Here is an 18,001-nt window from a genome sequence, read left to right on the forward strand (position 1 = left end):
TCATTTTTCCACTTGTTAGCAGCAAGACAAGGAACAGATGTGTAGTCTTTATGAGAAGAATCTTACAACTGATACTTTTTTGCACTGATTTGTGTGGGGTTTTTTAACTTAATTCTTTGCCAATTCAGACACTACTTCATAGTTATGAGTATCATTCACTAAAACGATACCTTGAGGTCTTCTTGTAGTAAACAACAAATCATAGCTCTATTCCTTTATTAGTTATTTACATGTAATTAACTAGACCTCTTCGCTCTGTCTCCCCTCACTTTGTTGTCTTCACACTTCATTCTAGTTTCAGCAATTTCTTACTCTTATGTCTTCCATTCCAATTAATATGGCTTTTTATTAGCAGAAAGCTACATAATAGATTGTAATATGAACTCTCCCATCTATAATAATAAAAATAATTGTATTTATTTACTTTAGCTTGACACATGAAACTTGTTTGTCATGAGTATGGTTAGTAACTTTTTTTCAATATAATCTCAGTTAAACCAAGTGGGGGGAGGGGGGCGGGGCAGATGACACAACATTTCACATAAATCTTTGACTCTTCTAGGACAGCTTTATCTCAGAAGGGAAAAGAAAACACACATAAGTGTCTATATAACATAATGAAGGCTAACCTTCCTACAAATGTTAACTCTTGCATTAGCACTGCCACACCTTTAACTTCCAACAGATTACAGCTATTGCTCATGTTCTCAGCAATAGTGTTTTTGTCACTGTATTTAAGGGACAGAATTCAACCCTTGTAGAGAGTTGTCAAGTCTCATAACTTTGAGTTTTTCAAAAACACAGAAGCAAAAATCAACCTATTATTAAGAGAAACTCAGGTTTATTTATAGATGTTTCTAGGCTTCTAGACATAGACACACACGAAAAAAAAAAGAAGTTAGCACGCATTAGCCAAGTGAACTATGAAGATACAAGTCTTAATAAATCATTGATTCCTATGATATTCTTGAGTGTCTGATGCTGCCAACTCTGCTAGTACATTTCCCTGAATTCGATGAGAAACCTACTCCCGTATTTCAATGCCGAGGGGGAAAGAAGGTTGCGAAGAAGCACATAAAACTTTAGAAGCAACTTGGAGAATTCCTCCAGATAAAGTTTTGAGGATCATATCTGCAAACCACCTTCAGAGGACCTCACCAGAAATCCTGCTGTTATGGGAACTGTGCCTGCTGGACATGGTAGTGGGGAAACTGGAAACCTGGGACAGCATTTAAGGCTATTCCAGTGATGCTTCAGTCCAGCACAACTGGTAGAATTGAGACCCTCAGAGAGCAACAAAAGCTCTTAAGACTTGCCTCTAAAGAATACTGTGACTTTGAAACAATGGGATAAAGACTTTGCTTTCCTTCGAAAACCCGTCTAGCCTTCAGAGGAAAATAATTCAAAGAAAAGATACTACCACTGTAAACTGAGATGGTGCATGAGCAGCAAAAGCCAACACATGACATGCTTTAATTAAGCACCTACATTCCTAGCAAGAAAGCTAAATAAAAATTACTTAACATCAGCTTTCACTAAAAACTACAGTACAGCACTCCTGAAAAAGGCTACTTTATTGAAGTATTAAATTTTAGGTCCATAATGTTAAATATTTTTCATGAAACTCTGAAGAACAAAATTGCATGCTTTAAAGGACATAAATGTTATTAATAATAAAAGGGAAAAGAAGAATATGCAAATGCTGGGAGATCTTTGTGAAAACATGAACTTTAATTCAGACAGAATTTAATTATTTTTTGACTACAAGAGAGAAACTATTGAGAAAGGAGCGTATTTTTCATTTTCATAGCAAGATGGACATGGTCCTGGAAAATATGCTTGAATTAAAATTCCTGGACTTAATATAAAGGTAAATGAGTTATGTTTAACAACTTATTATTTGCAGGTCAAACTACACGATCTGATGAACTGTTCTGACTTCCATTGTAGGAATACAAAACCACAGGTGAGTTCTAAGCAGATGTATTTACTTTCATCTTAAACACTGAATATTGTATTTTGTCAGTGTATGAAATTCTGTGCATCTATACCGTGTTATTTATTCAGTCATTATCTCACTGCATTTTTACAGGCACAGGCAGTCTTCTTTCTAAGGATTTTGGTTTGGAGTCATTAAACAATGTGTCTGCCCTCTGGTGGTCACATTCACCTTTATATATTCCCAGATCTTTATATTTTTTAAGTTAAAAATGCACTTTATAAAACTACCACCTACAAGGTCTAACAGATAGTTTAGTTTTTAGTCACCCTGGGCTGGCTTGCTTTCCAGTTATGTAATTGCTTATATTTCAACTTTATCATGCAGAAATAGCTCGCATGTAATTTAAGATGTTCCTCATTTTGTCCACAATCTACAATCATATTTAGCACTCAAGCTACAGGAGAGCAGAAAACTTGCAAAAATTCCCCAGAATAACACTTGAAGTTTCAGTCTATATTGAGACTGTATGTTTGGTATTGTCTGGGAGAAGATATTACACCTTGTACTACATTGGAATGTGGGCTACTAGACTCCAAGGTCCACAAATACATGAAAAGCTTCTGAAGGAAGAGATGGATATTTAAAAGACTATTAGCACATTAAAGCTGTCAGAACTGTACTATACAGAAAATTCTATGACTTCGCATATCATGCAAGATTGATATGAACAAAAACATCCAATAAGGAAGGACCAAGGTCTGTAGTCCAGTTATGAACACTGCTCCTCTGACAGACACGTGTTAGGTCATGTGAGAGGGGCTCACATGCAGCTTCCTCACTTACTTTGTATTATATATCCAGGAAAGAGGGAAAACTCTTTCCCAGATCTAAGCCTTTGTTGTCAGAGAAGCAGCAGGTGAAATCCTCTCTCCCTCATTATTTGATGCTTTTAAAGACATTAGATGATGTAAAAACTGCATAGACAAACTTCAAGAGGGTTCAAAATGCACTTACGTAGAATACTGACATTAGATTTGGTGGTTGTTTTAGATGTCTAACCAAAAACCAACTCAGGAGCAGACAAAAGCAAGCCAAACCACACATAAGGTACATACAGCTCCAACATGAAGGGTTGCTTCCATCACACCCCCAAAGATGTCCCAAACACCCTTGCAGTATTACTTGGACTGGGTTGCAGTAATAGTGCTAATGGTTCTCATCTGCCCCTATGTCCTAATCAAATCTATACCTAGGGAAGAGTAACGACACCTGCAACAGAAGGAAGAGCTCAGAAGACTGGATTCTCTGCAACTGCCTCAAGAACGTGTTCTCCTCCTTCCACCTTCATTGCCAAGATATTCCCTATCTTTGGGTGTCTCTGAACTTCACTATAAATAAATATGGTGGTAAATAGGCATAGGAATCTTTCACATCTGGTGAAGAGACCATATCCTGTCCAGCATCTCCCATCACAAGGGCTCTTCTCTTCATGATTACAGACTTGATCAATGCAATACTGCAATGATTTCCTCACACTCTAGAGAAAGCAACAACTTCCTCAAAACATGACAGGACTCTGCAACACATCGCAATGCTGACTGCGGCTTCTGGCGTTACTCAGAACGCAATTCATGATGTGGAAAATGGTTTGCCATTATGTCCTGAACTGATTTAACAACATCACCACAACCTAATCACACCGGAACCATTAAATTGCTCACAGATGAAAATGCTCACCACCCATGGAGAACACAACTCCTCATGACAGCCAGACCCAGAACACAAAACTTACTGCTCCAACACTCAGACTCAAGAATGACCAGAGGCCTCAGTTTATCCAACATTACATGCAAAAACTCTGTATTTCTGTTCTTTTCACTTTTAATGCAGAGCTCCCTTGTTGTAAACTTACTCAAGTCCCGTACAATTTTGAAAGGACGGGAAAGGAAAAGGAGTATATCTCCCTTTTCTGAGCTTCAGTAATGAATACCTAGTCAGAATAGATTAAAAGAAGTAAATGGATAGCACAGCCTATTAACATTTCATCTCACCCAAAGCAAGAACCAGATTTTCTGGTAACAATTGCAACAAGAAGCCAGGTAATAACTGCAACAAAATTATCAAACTTAACTGAGCCGACAATTTAAAAATACCTTCCATTTTTGAGAGAAGAGCAGCAACTCAAGGGAGTTAAACTTCCTATTGTATACTTAGTTTGTCCGGATACCACATCACTGATCTACAGATCGGGGGCTTAATGCAGGAACCCCCATATTCCAGCTTAGTCAAAGTGGCTGTAACCAAGTCACTAAGTCTGTTCATCCCACCCAGAGAATAGCCATGGCCAAGCTTACCTCTTCCTGATATCACTTGAAAATTGCAATGAGGAAGGCACATCAAGCACCTCCTGCATTTTGATCCCCTTACAGATGCAGCAGTCTTTCTGAACGCTGGAGTAGTAGCGAAGAGGAATGTCTATCCTGTTACGAAGGGTAACTTGTGGTGTACAAGCCTACTGATGAACAACGCCGAATTCTTAAATACTCTTGAAAAGCCCTTTAAACGACAGGGAATATACCATGAAGATAATAGGGGTATGTAATGTTTTCCTGCAAATTGCTTGACAATTCCTAGGGGAAAAAACCCAACTCTTCACCAACAGTAAGTCAAATTCTTGTTTTTCTTCTTCTGCTCCCCTTCAAGTAAGTCATCTCCCTGCTTTTGACATGCTCTTCAAAATTCTTCCCTCCCTCAAGATTGGTTGCACTTCCCACCTCACACCAAGGACCTACCCCCTGCGTCATCCCACACACTTTTATACATAAATTGTATATATACATTCCCTCTTGATCTATTCTACTCTGAGCTCCCAAGACTGTTGCCTTTTCTCTTTAGGATTTCCTATGAATTTATTCCCAGCCCCCTCGCTCTACCAGTTCTTTCTAATGCAAAAGTCAGTAATACATTTTGTTCTGCATCTTTCTCCTCATAGAGTAGTCCTCCTTATGGATTTTTTTTTTTTTTCCATAATTCATTATCTTCAGCCTCTTTCTTTGAATTTTTTTTTCATTTCTACATGCTACAATATTGAGCAGGAAGACTTCCCTTGGCCAGTGCCTGTGCACGAGTAGGTTAACTCCATGGTATTATTCTCCACCAGGAGAACTGCTGCCTGACTCCCAATCTTGTACAACAGCTGGCTTTTGCACTAATCGATTATATACAATGCCTTTGCATACACACAGACACACGCAGAGCTCTACAGCATTGTGACATTGTAAAGGCAACTCCTTTCCATGAACCCTCAGAATCAAATTGGGCAAACACAGCAACACTGAAAACATGGAAAAAGGGAAGTTAGAAGTGAGAATCACAGTTCAGAAAGACAAAGAAAACCTGTACTCATGTATAAACAGTCAGCTCCTCACTCAGGTAACAGTCTAAAGGAAAATGGTATGGTAATATTTTGGGTGGCTGTCTGGAAAAGCATAATTAGTGGCCAAAGACTAATTCACACACCAGGAAGTTATGGATCAACTTCTGTTTTCCACAAACAAGCTGTTAAACAGTAGTAATTACACACTTTAAACCAGAGGAAATTAAAAGGTCATATAAACCTAACGGTGCAGACAAAGCATTAAGACAACTGTATGCCACAGGGATGCATCCAAATTCAGCAGTCTTACACGAGTATTTACAGAAACTACATTTGTACTGATTCTGTCCGATTTAACTGACAATTTAGACAGCTAATTCCTTTCTAATGCAGCTGTTTTTTAAAGTTATCACGTCCTCATAAGTTGAGCTGGTCTTTTTTTTCCTTGCTTGGCTATTTTTGTGCATCTGAGATGGTCTGCATGAAATGCTGCTTTTTATATAAAGTATGGTTGCTTAAAGTAGAATGGGGGTACTGTGAGCTCTTACAGAAACATTTTATAATTCAAGCTGTTATGCTTCCATACTAAAAAGTTAACAAGGGGAAAGCTGTAATCACATTATGAATTGAGCTATTTCAAAACTGAAACAGTTAGGAAAACAGTGTATTCACAAAATGAATACTAAGATACATTTATCCTGATTCACACAGCAAAACAAAAAAAAAAACTGAAAGCTTCTTACAACAGTTAATAGAGGATCCAGATGAACATTTCTGAACTTATTCAACATTTACTACAAGGGAGAAGCTAAAGAGCAATCCAGAGGAGTATTTGCAATGCAATTAGGCTAGACAAGTAAGTCTGAATGTATGCCAGCTGCAGGGGCCTGCCCTTAATTCACACAATCAAATGTCTAGTGTGTCGCACAGTGTCTAGCATCAGTATCACCAGTATTAAAAGTCTCATCAGATATGTACTTATTTACTGAGCATCTTAATCGAGGCCTGAACACATATCTAGCTGTATCTTCTAGCAGTCTATATGCCAGTCCATCACCATCTGTCAGTTAAAGCTTCCACAGACAGAAAAAATTAATTCAAACAAATACGTTTGGTGCTCAAACTAAGCTATCATTCACATTTCAATATAAGGCTTGAATTCCTTTTCAGTGTTCTTCAACTTTGACCCAGCTCTACCCCCTCCTTCACTGAAAAGGGCAAAGACAACAGCCCAGCAAGTGGGACAGGCAAAACAGACCTCCTTTGTTCACTTTTTCCCTTTCAGTTTTCTATTGAGGTAAATAACTGAAAGCTCAGCCAGCCTCCAGTAGCTCGGAAGAAAGCAATATCACTAGCTTGCAACTATCCTTTCCTGGTTAACAACCAGTAGGACAAAACTTATGGTGCATCACGTTAATCTTATTATTGAAGATTAACTCTTTACAAATTCTCTTGGTATTATATTTACAAGACAATGTTCATACATGCATAAGTTACAATACCATTAATACTAAACTGAATAGGCAATACACATACTCACCAATTTAAAATGCAACAAATTATCACTGCGGAGAAATTATAACTGAATTTTTTGAATACTATCAGCCCACTCAGGAAGGCAAAATCAAATTCATTGCATATTGCCCAGCAGACAACCTCCTACATTATTCCCTCAGCTTACATTACCAAGATGTACTTTCTCTGTATGGCTTCCCATTTTACCAATTCTGTTCATAAAACATAACAAAATGAACATATCCAGTGAAAACTGAATAACACAGTTTTACTATTCTAATATAATGGAAGGTAAGTAATCGCAATTCAAGGTGATTTGGGACAACTGAATAAAACTACAGACTAAAAGCAATTCCACAGCCTCAGGCAAAACAGATTTAATTTTTAGGCTGATTGAGCTATTTGAGCTGTGGAATAATCTCTTAACAAAACCCCAAGCCCTTCGTGTATTCAGTATGTTTTACGTCCAGATACCATGGAGAGTCATTTCCCTACAGCAGGAAGAATGGGGAGACTAGCATTACCTTTTCCTGACTTCAAATTGGAATGCTCAAACCAATAAAATCTGTCAGTTCAAGAGACATCTCTTTAACCCCAAGAAACTCTAACTTGGTTACTAAAGCTTCTGCTGTCACCTTTTTGAGCGCCAGAGAGAAACATCAAAGCACAACAAGCTAACAGAAGATATCAGTAAGCATCCACTGGATTTGTTATTTCATTTAATTTCCTGAAAATAAAGGCCATTTTAAAAAGCCAAAATTTCTTATTGCAACCCTTCTTATGCAACAAGCTGTGGTATATGTGGTAAATATTATGCTTTCTCCAAGAAGATAAGGAATGATCACTTCGGCTCAGATTCTTGTGATCTCATTCACCTTGAACATTATTGCTTTTGAGTATTTTCACTGTGGCCAGTAAGACTAATTAGAGAACTAAGATACCAATATAAGTATGATTAATTGTGGATTTATTCTGCAAGTTGTGAAGAGGGGTTTAGCTCTGTCATTAACACCAGCTGGTACACACTACCCCGTCATCTGATGCGTTCACACAGCTGTACAGTTTTCCTTTAGCTACATTGCCGTTGCACAACCCAGAATGTAAATCCATTCAATGGATCCTGAGTTCCGTCAACATCAAGCAGCTTTCTGGTTTTGCTTCTTTAAGTTCGATATTCTCAGAATACACCACTTTCCCAATTCTGGATTGATATAGTCTGACAGCTAATTTTAGACACCCAAGAGAATTTCACAGTACTTTGAAATTCAAATAAGTAACTTTCACAGACTTCGGTATCAAAATCTTTAGCAACTCTGGTCACTTGCTTTGCAATTTCTATTCAAAACTAAGGACAACCATCAACTAAACAAGTGCCCAACGTGTAATCATACAAATGCTAGTATCAAAGAGATCAGACAAATATAAAAAATATGCTGCACCTGCAAGTGAGTTTTCTGACTTCTAGGTCCTTTTAACTAGCATATCCCAGTATAATATCTTTCTCTTTCCAGCTGATATCCTTTGCCAAAGAATGCCAGCAAGATGCATGTTTTGGCATATACGCTGCTCTCAAAATGAAAATGAAGTCCAAATGCCTTCTGATGTTGCACAGTGACCTATTCTACACACAGCCCTGTATAATTACTATCCATAAATTATCACGTTGATTATGTTAAATTATGGCAGAAGTTTAAATGATTAATAGTGCACCTGTTAGATGCAATGAAATTTTCAGGTTTCATTTACCTTTTCCATAATATACTTAAAATACATTTTAATTCTTAATTAATACTCAGAAACAGAGAAAGAAATTCTCAGAGGCAGGGAAGATCAGAAAAAAGAAACCCAGGTGGTTAATACTGGCTTCTTGACTCAATAAGAGGCTGTTTCGAATAAACAGTGAAAAGCCGGACCTTTATGGCTAAAAGGATGCCTTATCATGATCCATAGGTCCCACTGTAGAATTACACACCACATTTTCCATTGTTTTATCTAACTATACAGACAGCTAAGAAATAGCATTCCTTTCACAGCGTACTTGTCAATATGGAAGAGCCTTATTGACTGGGCTGAAGCACACTATGATCTTAAATATTTAAACAGCTTGGCATTATTAATCAGGTACTGTTTACACTTAAAGACTCCCAAACCTTGGTTTAAACACACTCCAGACTTCAAAACTAACACATCTGTGCCAAAGAGTGCACCAGGAGCTGAAGATTTAGTTAATTATTACTTTTTTTTTTTTTTTAACCGAGAAGAGCAGGTGGATTTGGTGCTCGGGCGCCATGGAGAGAGGTGAAGCAGAAGGAGGACACGGAGAGGCGCATCAGCCGCATTTTCGCTATTTTACACGTAAATAAATTCGCTCTTGCCATTCCCCGCCAGAAGCGGAGCCGCGGGAGGAGGAGGAGGAGGAGGAGGAAGGGGGGGTCTGGAAAAAGGCTGGCTAAATAAAAGGTGGAAAAGCCCGAAACCCGGCACTTCAGCACAGACAGCTCCTTCCCCCCCTCACGCGCCGCCCGCCCCCGCCGGGCCCTCGCCCCCACCGGCCAACGCACGAAATGGCGACCTACCCGCTGAGGGACGTGGGCGCGTCGCGGTCGCGGAGCGTCTCCGCCCGGCCCGTTCGGGCCGGGCGGAGACGCTCCGCGACCGCGACGCGCCCAGGAGGGGCCGACCCGCCCGCCGACCCCTGTAGAGGTGCCCACCGGCCGGGCTCAGCGGTTGCCCCCCTCACAGGTCTCCGCGCTTGCGGGCACCAACCGCCGCGCCCGTCCCCCCTCAGAGGAGCCCCCGGCGGCTCCCTCACCGTCGGGCGCGGCACCTCCCGCAGCCTGCAGGGACGGTACTCACGGGAAGATGCTGCTCCTCCGCCCGGGGAGAGGGTCGAGATGGTGGCGGTGGGGGGACGCACACGCTGCCCGCTCCTCCTGCCCGCTCGGCAGCCCGGCGAGAAGAGCCCAGGCAGGCGCGCTCCCGCGCCTATCACCTCCCCGGCACCCCCCCCCACCCCCCCCCCCCCGCTTCGACTCCCGCCCCCGCCGTACCGCGGGGCGCGCTCCCGCGGGGGGGGCGGGGAAGGCGCGCGGCTGCGCCGGGGCGCGCGCGGCTGGGGCGGGGCGGGGCGGCGCGGCGGGGACGCGGGTCCCTCGCACCTGAGGTGGCGCGGGGGCGGCGGCCTCCATCTTGGGCAGCGCCCCACGGCCGGGCGGCGAGCCCCGCGTCGTCCTACCGACGCCCGTCCTTCTTCTCCTCCCTCCTTCCGCCACCTGGGTAAGAACCGGAGTCAAATCGTCGTGGTGCTCGGCAGGTCTCGGCCTTCTCAGCGCGCCCCCCCCCACACACACCCCCCACTCCGCCCAACTGAAGGATAACCGACCCGGCCACCGGTCCCCTCACCGCCTGAGCGGGGCAACGATGAGGCCGCTCCCCAGCCCTCACCCGGCGGGGGAAAGCCGAACGCTGGTCGGGGCACCCCCGCACCCCCCCGCCCCACCCTCCCCTCAGCGGTGCGGGCACAGGCAGAGGCGGCGTTTTAAATAGACGCATTATTTTAGCCCGGCAGTGCCCTTCCAAATAGATGGTTTCAGCTAGTTCCCAAACTGGAGACAAGGATATTATTTTACACTCGAGAATAGTCCTGTTGAACTCGGTAGCGCTGCTCACATGTGTGTAGTTAAACACGGGTGTTTGCAGGATTGGAGCCAATAATTTTCGGCTGTTGTGGGCACAACAATACAGTAAATTAAACTTGACTTCGGGAAGACAGAGGCTTGCATTGCCGGCTTCTCCTGGGGGGCGGTGGAATCCTCGGCGGCATGCCGGTTGTCCTGGGGACTGCCGCAAATAGCGGAGCCCGCGGCCTGCCCACAGCTCGTCCCAGCGCGTTCTTCACCAGTCAGAGCAAAATTGAATTAGGTTAAATTTCCAGTTCACAAGTTCAGGAAGTCAGACGCTTGGAAGCGATCGCTGAAAGAGAAGCTGTGGATGAGACCGTTTGGCGAAGAGTCTCTGGATGAGGGTTATTTCAGATGAACCTTTCTGCTGAACACGCCTCTCAGTCAAGACGCGCTCAGAGTGCTCACGAGCCCTTTCACGTCTCGTAGTTCATTTAATGAATAATGTCAGAAAGCATTTAATACCATTTTGAGACTTCTATGGGCTATGCTCACTATTGCTCAAAATTATTCCAAGTCTGCACTTAACATAGTAAATGTGATTATCTGCCGCTGCCGAACTTGCTTTTATATCACCCATTTTAGGAATAGCCTTTTGTGTATTGCAAGGTGGCAACTTTTATAGTGGTTAATTCTTTATTATACATTTCGGGAAACAGCTTTCAAGGTGAACTCCACGGTGATAACTTACTTAATAGTGCAAAGCACGGTACCCAAGATGAGCTAAAAGCCCTTACCCTGCATCTCTGCAGAAACCCCATTACTACTCTGGCAAGTTAGATCTGAACAGCTGACCTACTGAAAAACAACACTCTAGATGAATAACAGATCCTATAAATGATACAGCACATGCATATAAATATCCAAGGGTTAAACAATAAGTCAGACACTAATGCTTCAGACTTCGGAGACATTCAAGCTCTTGTCAATTTGAGGCCAGGATATTATTGTTTGAGACCTGAATATGCAAAGAAGATTAGATGGATGTGAAGAAAATCCTTTTTATAAGGGGAGGGAAGTAAGTGCTTGAATATATTGTGTATCCTTAAATGTTCTTTACTTTTGTTTGCTTACATTTTTCTTGCTATACAACTCCCATGTTCCCAGTTAATTTTTTAATCTTAAACACAAAAACACTACAGTCTAAGTAAACATTCAGCAACATGTAAACGGGGGACCTAAAACATTAGGATATTGTTTTAGGGGAATATGTATCCACTCATGGCTTTAAGAAAATATGGGTATAAAATGCTGTGAGAAGCATGATTTCTCAGACAGCTAGCTTTTTGCATCCTTGCCAGATTCCCAGGAGAGCATCATGAGCCAAAGCTTCAGGAGGTGGACCGAAGAACTTCAGCACACTTCAGGGGAAAGTCTTGAGTTGAAAGTTTTAAGTTTCTTAAAATGTAGGAGCAAAGATCTGGTTAGTATTTGCGTGGTGAATGTACCAAATTTTAGAAGCGCAAACCAATGGGCTGTGGCAAACCACTTGGTGCAAGTTAGACCACAGGAACTAAATGAATGAACAGATTTCACTGTTGCAGGGAGAGTGTAAAAACCAACTCTATATTGATGTATGATTAGGCTGAAATGTTGCAGCTGGTATGATTATACCCTTGTGATTCCCGTAAGAATTTAAATTCCATATTTTATATTTTATGAGATAAACAAATACACATTCAATAGCACAAAGCAGAACTTTCCAAATGGTGGCATACATCTAATTATCAGTAAACAAGTAAATTCAAAGGTTTATACAGCCTATTGCAGAACTAGGAGCTACTTCTGCTGGTGATGGCATCCACTATTGTGGACGAGTGCCATCCATACTGGCAGTAGGATGGTGGCACCAAGCAAAAAGAAACAGGTGGGCTTGTTGGCATAAACAACAGCAGCCATTATGATAAGCAGAAGTTGTGTGGATGAAGGAATATTAGCTTTCAGAGTTCTCCTCCCCTGCCTTGCTTCTTTTCTGTAGTCATCATACTACTTTTTGTAGCGTTTTTCTCACTTTGCCTGCTGCAATTAAATCCATGGATGAGCAGTTCTAAACATAGTGTTTTAGTCTTCATGTTGCTTTAATATCAACCTTGATTCACCTAGCTATCTACCACCTTCTTCTATATTAGTCTGTTAGCTTTTTTTGTAGCCTTTGTTTAGGGAAGCATTGATCACGTACATGACATGATTTAATCAATACACAAAATTGATACACATACACATGATTGAAGTATTGTGACACAGGAAGAGCTATCCAAAACTTGTCTGTAATGGATATCAGTCATGATGTGAACATTTGCAAAGTGTTTTTAGGAAGAGGTTACCAAATAAAGTATTCAGGGGGCTGATACATTGGAAGAGGCTAGTGTTAGCTGAAAAGAATTCTTTGACATTTTGTTCCTAGACCAGACGTTTTTAAGGGATATGGAAAGACATCTTGGGTTGTTCATCTCACCTAACTTTAGATGTCTACTATGTGAACGTCTGCATCTGAGGTAGTCACTCTCTCTACTGAGTATAAAGGGAACCAGAAATAGTCACTTTTAGCGTATGATTCATCTAACCTATTTTAGATGTCTACGTTAGGATAAGCTGAGTTGCATCCTAGAAATGCCTGTTTCTCTCCATTGACTGTAACAGGACCAGCGGGTGTCTCGGTCAGCTGCAAATGTCTACATTGTACAAGTCTGCATTTACTCAGCTGAATGCCACCCATGTGATTTTAACATGAGTTATCCCACTGTTCCACTGTTACACTTGTTTTGAGGTCGTACAGTAGTGAATGGAGCATGGTGTAGCACACAAAGTACTTTACACAAAGTAAAATGGTAAGGAATACCCCACTGAATATATTGAATGTCAATACAATTTAGACTGATTGTATTATAGGGCCCTCCCAATCAAAATAAAGGAACAACTTTTGAGATTAATTTTGATTTTATTTATTTATGAGCATTTTAAATTTCTGTTGGAGGATCTTCTGATACCGTAATAGTAAATGCACTTACTGATGGACTGTTACTTTTTTGGAAGCTACTGTTTATTTACTATAGCAGCATAAAATGTGAATATTTCTAATCAGAAAAGATCAAAAACTTAAGTAATAATATCTAATGTTAAAAGCTACACTGCTTGGTATACAGTAGCAAAATCAGCTTCCACAGAGAACCAGGCAGAGGATGTGTTTTGATGTAAAATATGTTGAGAACTAGGCTAGCAACAGAATTGCACAGGAAAGACACTGTACAGAAATGTTCTGATGTGCTGTCAAAAATTGAAAAATAATACTTAATTTAAGGCTTCAGAACTATTTTCTCAAAAGGCAATTTGTGACTACAGTTAGATGCTGCCATGCCTGATACATAAGCTAGCATCTAGCCTTCCCTTACAAGAAAACAAAGTTCTGCCACCTAAAAACGCTAGCAGGATAAGCAAAGAGCCAGTTAGTGGCAGCCACACGGAAATGCTGTATTTTTAATCTTGCCTTTTTTAGGACTTTAGATATTCTAAGCTGCTGCGGGACACTGCAAGAGATTCATGGGGCTGAAACTTCCTTCAGGAATTAGATGCTTGAATGCAAAATGGAAGGAGAGGATCCTGTTCTTTGAGGAGCAGATGGAAAGGAGGAGCTGCCAGTGGTATCACCTGTCCCATCTTCCATGAGCTGTATCATTAGAGTGCTGAGAAAGGAAGTAGGAGGTCTGGGTTCGGTGGTTTCCTTTTTGCTTAAGGAACTTTAACTTCTCATGGCACAAACCTTACAACAGCATCTAGGAGAATCTGAGAACGAAGACAATTTTCATAGAATCATAGAATGGTTAGAGTTGGAAGCTACCTTAAAGATTATCTAGTTCCACCCTAGAACTGTAACAATCCGCCTTATTTACGCTCTTCCACCTTGTAGAGGATAGTGAAACATTGAGAGTAAGTAAGATTACACATATAAAATACATCTCACACAAACATACAGAAACTCTGTAATTGATATATTTGCCTATGTATGGGAAAACTCGAGTTCTAACCCTATACCTGCACATATTTCAATACTGTTTTGTGTCTTTTTTTTTTTTAATTAGCTTTGTAACTTGCATCCATTCTCCCCAATAACTTGACTATCCAGACTGGTGATTAGAGTGTTCTGTCTTGTGCCTGTGAGTATTTAATAATTCCACGCAAAGTGAAATGTCTTTGGAAGGAGAGATGACAGCACCATTTTATTTTGGAATACTCATTTCATAGCTGCTAGGTAGCAAAGGTTGAAAAGGGAGTTAAACACATGTTTCACACACCCTGGACAATTCTAATCACAAGAAATATTGCCATCAGCTTGGTCTTGTGTCAAGTGTAATCAATCAGATGGATGTGCTCTGAGATCAAGTTTTTCAGGTAAAAGAGAGAGGTGAACTTTTTAAAACATCCACAGATATCAAAGTATGCAGACCACAGTACTTTTGGCCATGGTCAGAAGGTGATCTCAAGGAACACAAGGGACCATTGGAACTTGACAGAAACTTGAGAGAGAAAGTATTATATAAAATATGTATTTAATGTGATCAGTGGCATATTACAGAAGCTAATCCATTTTTGACAGCTGAATTCAACATGGTGAAATGGCTCAAGTCAATGGAAATTTGATATTGATTTCAACAGGACCAAGGTTTTATCTGCTATATAAATAAAGGAAGGAGGTCCTTCACACAGCGGATTAAACTGTCTGCAAACACCAAACACATTTTGCGTGCATGATTGGAGTTCACATTTTTCCATTAGAAGAGATTGGCTGAGACAGTTAAAAATCTCTTACAGCGTAATTCATGGTTCAAGATTCTTGAAAAACTGCTCCACGAAGATCAAAAGTCTACCGACACCAGACAGTTTATCCAAGGGACTTCTAAAGTGCTGAATACTAAGCAGCTCCATTTTCAAAATTGGAGCTTAAAGCCAAGCTCGACCTTATGATTTAACCTGTTACACCTTTCAGCTAAGTTTCTCACAGGTTCAGAGAGTTTATCTTCAGTGAGGAGCTTTCCATTATGGAAATGAGCTAGGAAGCAACTCCCAAGATTCTGGAAAATGCCTACTGATGGCTGTTAGAGCTATAACTCTTGCTTTAGTGAAGCTTTATTCCAATACACCAAATGTTCATGTCCTTGTTTATTGTGCATGTACATAATGTGAATTGACTTCATGATTCACACAGAAAAAAATTAAGCGCGTACGTAAGGTCTACTCCCTTTCCCAACACGTGAGTATGAATTTTGATGGCATGTAGTAAGGCATAGAATGAAGGAAAGGTTTTGCTTGGAAAGCTGAGAAGAAGGAGAGGAAAATTTTAGTGAAAAATTACATCAGTTAAGTTCTTTTGCAGTTATACTTTAGTCTTGAACTAGAAAAATGCTCAAAGGGCTTTTCTAGTCTGCTTGCTTAAGATACGCATTATTCTCTAAGTCTGTTGGACTTTCTAAGGATGAGGTTAGTTTTAAATTACAAACACATGATTACCTTAATGGCTTATGTTTGGATTTCTTGAAGCAGTTTAAGTGAGAAAATGTCTGGATAAATTGACTGTCTCTACTAGGTTCCCAGAGGAGAGACATCAGTTCATTGTCCTTGTAGCTTTCTGAAGCAGACAACAGTGAACGATCAATCAGCTTTATTTCGTTTCTGCATAACATATTTCCAAGATTCTCTTGTATCGGTCACCATATCGGGATAATGATATGTATTTTTAAAGTTCCAGAACACTATAATTACTTTAAATCGGAGGTTTCGCACTTGATGGGTTTTTTTATGTTAGTCCAAAATAACAAAGAAAAAATGATTTCTAACCCTGAAAACGTACAATTTCCAGAGGCAAAACACCCAGGGTAGGAGGAAAAGCAATACCTGCGCAGCCCATCACCTCAATAACAATGCATACGGTAATGGGGTATGTGACTATTCTCAGCTTTAACTGGCAGTGAGGTTAGTTAATAATTCATAGCGTCTGTCATAGTCCAAGCACCAAATGGCGTTTAGAGGATGTGATTGATGATCACTGCAATAGCTAATCACTAGCCCTTGGGGAAGCCTGGAAGAGGAGCTGAGATCCCCTGGGAATGTTCTGGTTGTGATGACCTCTAGGTATGAATTGGGAATTTAGAAGAGTTCAAGAAATCTGTCCCAGATGAATCAAATACCTCAAAGGACTCAGAAAAAAAATTACTGAAAACATTTAATGTGGAACAGAACAAATTAATTAAAAACAATGCATTTGTGCATCACAAGAAATGTAATATATACATGTTTAAGAAAAGAAAGGAATTTTAAAATGAAAAGATGTGAACTTGTTCCAATGCTGACAGGTGACATCCTGTTGGAAATAATTTTCCCCATGTTTTTGAGATTAAATCGAGGTGCGGTGAATTTGCAAAGGTCCTGTTGCATGTGCAGGTGGGAGCCTCAGCATAAACAGAAGGAAAACCTTTCTTTTATCCTCTCATTCCTAATGGGAAGTTCCACTGATGCATAAGCAGTTCTATTTAGTTTTACCTTTCTGTGTCTAGCAGATGAGCTTCTGCCTGTGTTTTTGTATTATTTTTTTTTATCATATTCAACTCATGGTATATTGGCATAGCACCTCTCAGTAAAGCAACCGAATGCTTCATTATGTCCTCTTCTGCTTGATCTCCCCTAACCCCCTGCCCTTTGCTGCATAGTCCCTGAGCATCATTATTTTTCCATTCTTTTCTAGCAAGGGCATATAATTTTCCTTTTACAAACTGAAGGAAAGTGACACAGTTTCTGAGAAGAATACTGGAAATGAGTCTTCTCTGTCTCACTATTTACACTTTGCTGGAAGTGCTAGTACCACATCCATCAATTATCGTGAAGTTTGGGTGTCTTCCATCTATGTGCTGTACCTGACTAAAATAAATGAAAAACTGTAGTTAATTATGTATGACCCCTGTGTTCACAATTCCTTCTCGCTGGAAGTGAGACCTTTTCCAGTTTGCGTTTAAGATGGTCAGTCTTTCATTCTGTAACTACCCCTGCTCCTTCCAAAGTGCTCAGGCAGGGCTCGCGTTTAAAGGATAGTCGCTCGCCTCCTCCAATGCTGGAACCTGCTTCCCTGCTTGCTGTGATGCTGACTGCTACAAGAGTCCAGCAGTTTCCTCAGCTTAGGAGTTCCCTTGAATATTTTGAAAACTTGCAGAAGGAAATTAATATAGTTACCAGCTATATGCCCTCAAATCAGATGGCTGAAGTGAGCGAGCACAGACTATGCAATGTTCCGTCACCAACGGTGGTGCGAAGAAGTTTTCCTGGTTTGCTCAAACTGACTAATACCAACTGAATTCTTCATTTCTTTAATAATAAAGGCGGAGTGCAAGCAAGCCTAAAAAGGTAGAGCATGCAGTTTTGTTGCTCCTTAATGCTGTAATTCCCAACTGGTGACAAGCGATGTGGTCTGTTGGCTGGGACTGGCCCTCAACAGGTGTAGCTGGC

The 18,001-nt window shown here is 40.8% G+C and overlaps 1 protein-coding gene across 1 annotated transcript in view; it reads right to left on the reverse strand.

Annotated features, from left to right (window-relative positions):
* The window catches only part of NRCAM (neuronal cell adhesion molecule), a 149,182-nt gene extending 139,355 nt beyond the window's left edge, over nt 1-9,827 (reverse strand). Inside the window, exon 1 of the mRNA XM_054204362.1 lies at nt 9,690-9,827. The gene's annotated coding sequence lies outside the window, so the exon portion shown is untranslated. The remainder of the gene's footprint in view (nt 1-9,689) is intronic.
* Nucleotides 9,828-18,001: the final 8,174 nt, after the last annotated feature.

Source organism: Rissa tridactyla, chromosome 1 (assembly GCF_028500815.1).
Source record: "Rissa tridactyla isolate bRisTri1 chromosome 1, bRisTri1.patW.cur.20221130, whole genome shotgun sequence".
NCBI classification, from domain to species: Eukaryota; Metazoa; Chordata; class Aves; order Charadriiformes; family Laridae; genus Rissa; species Rissa tridactyla.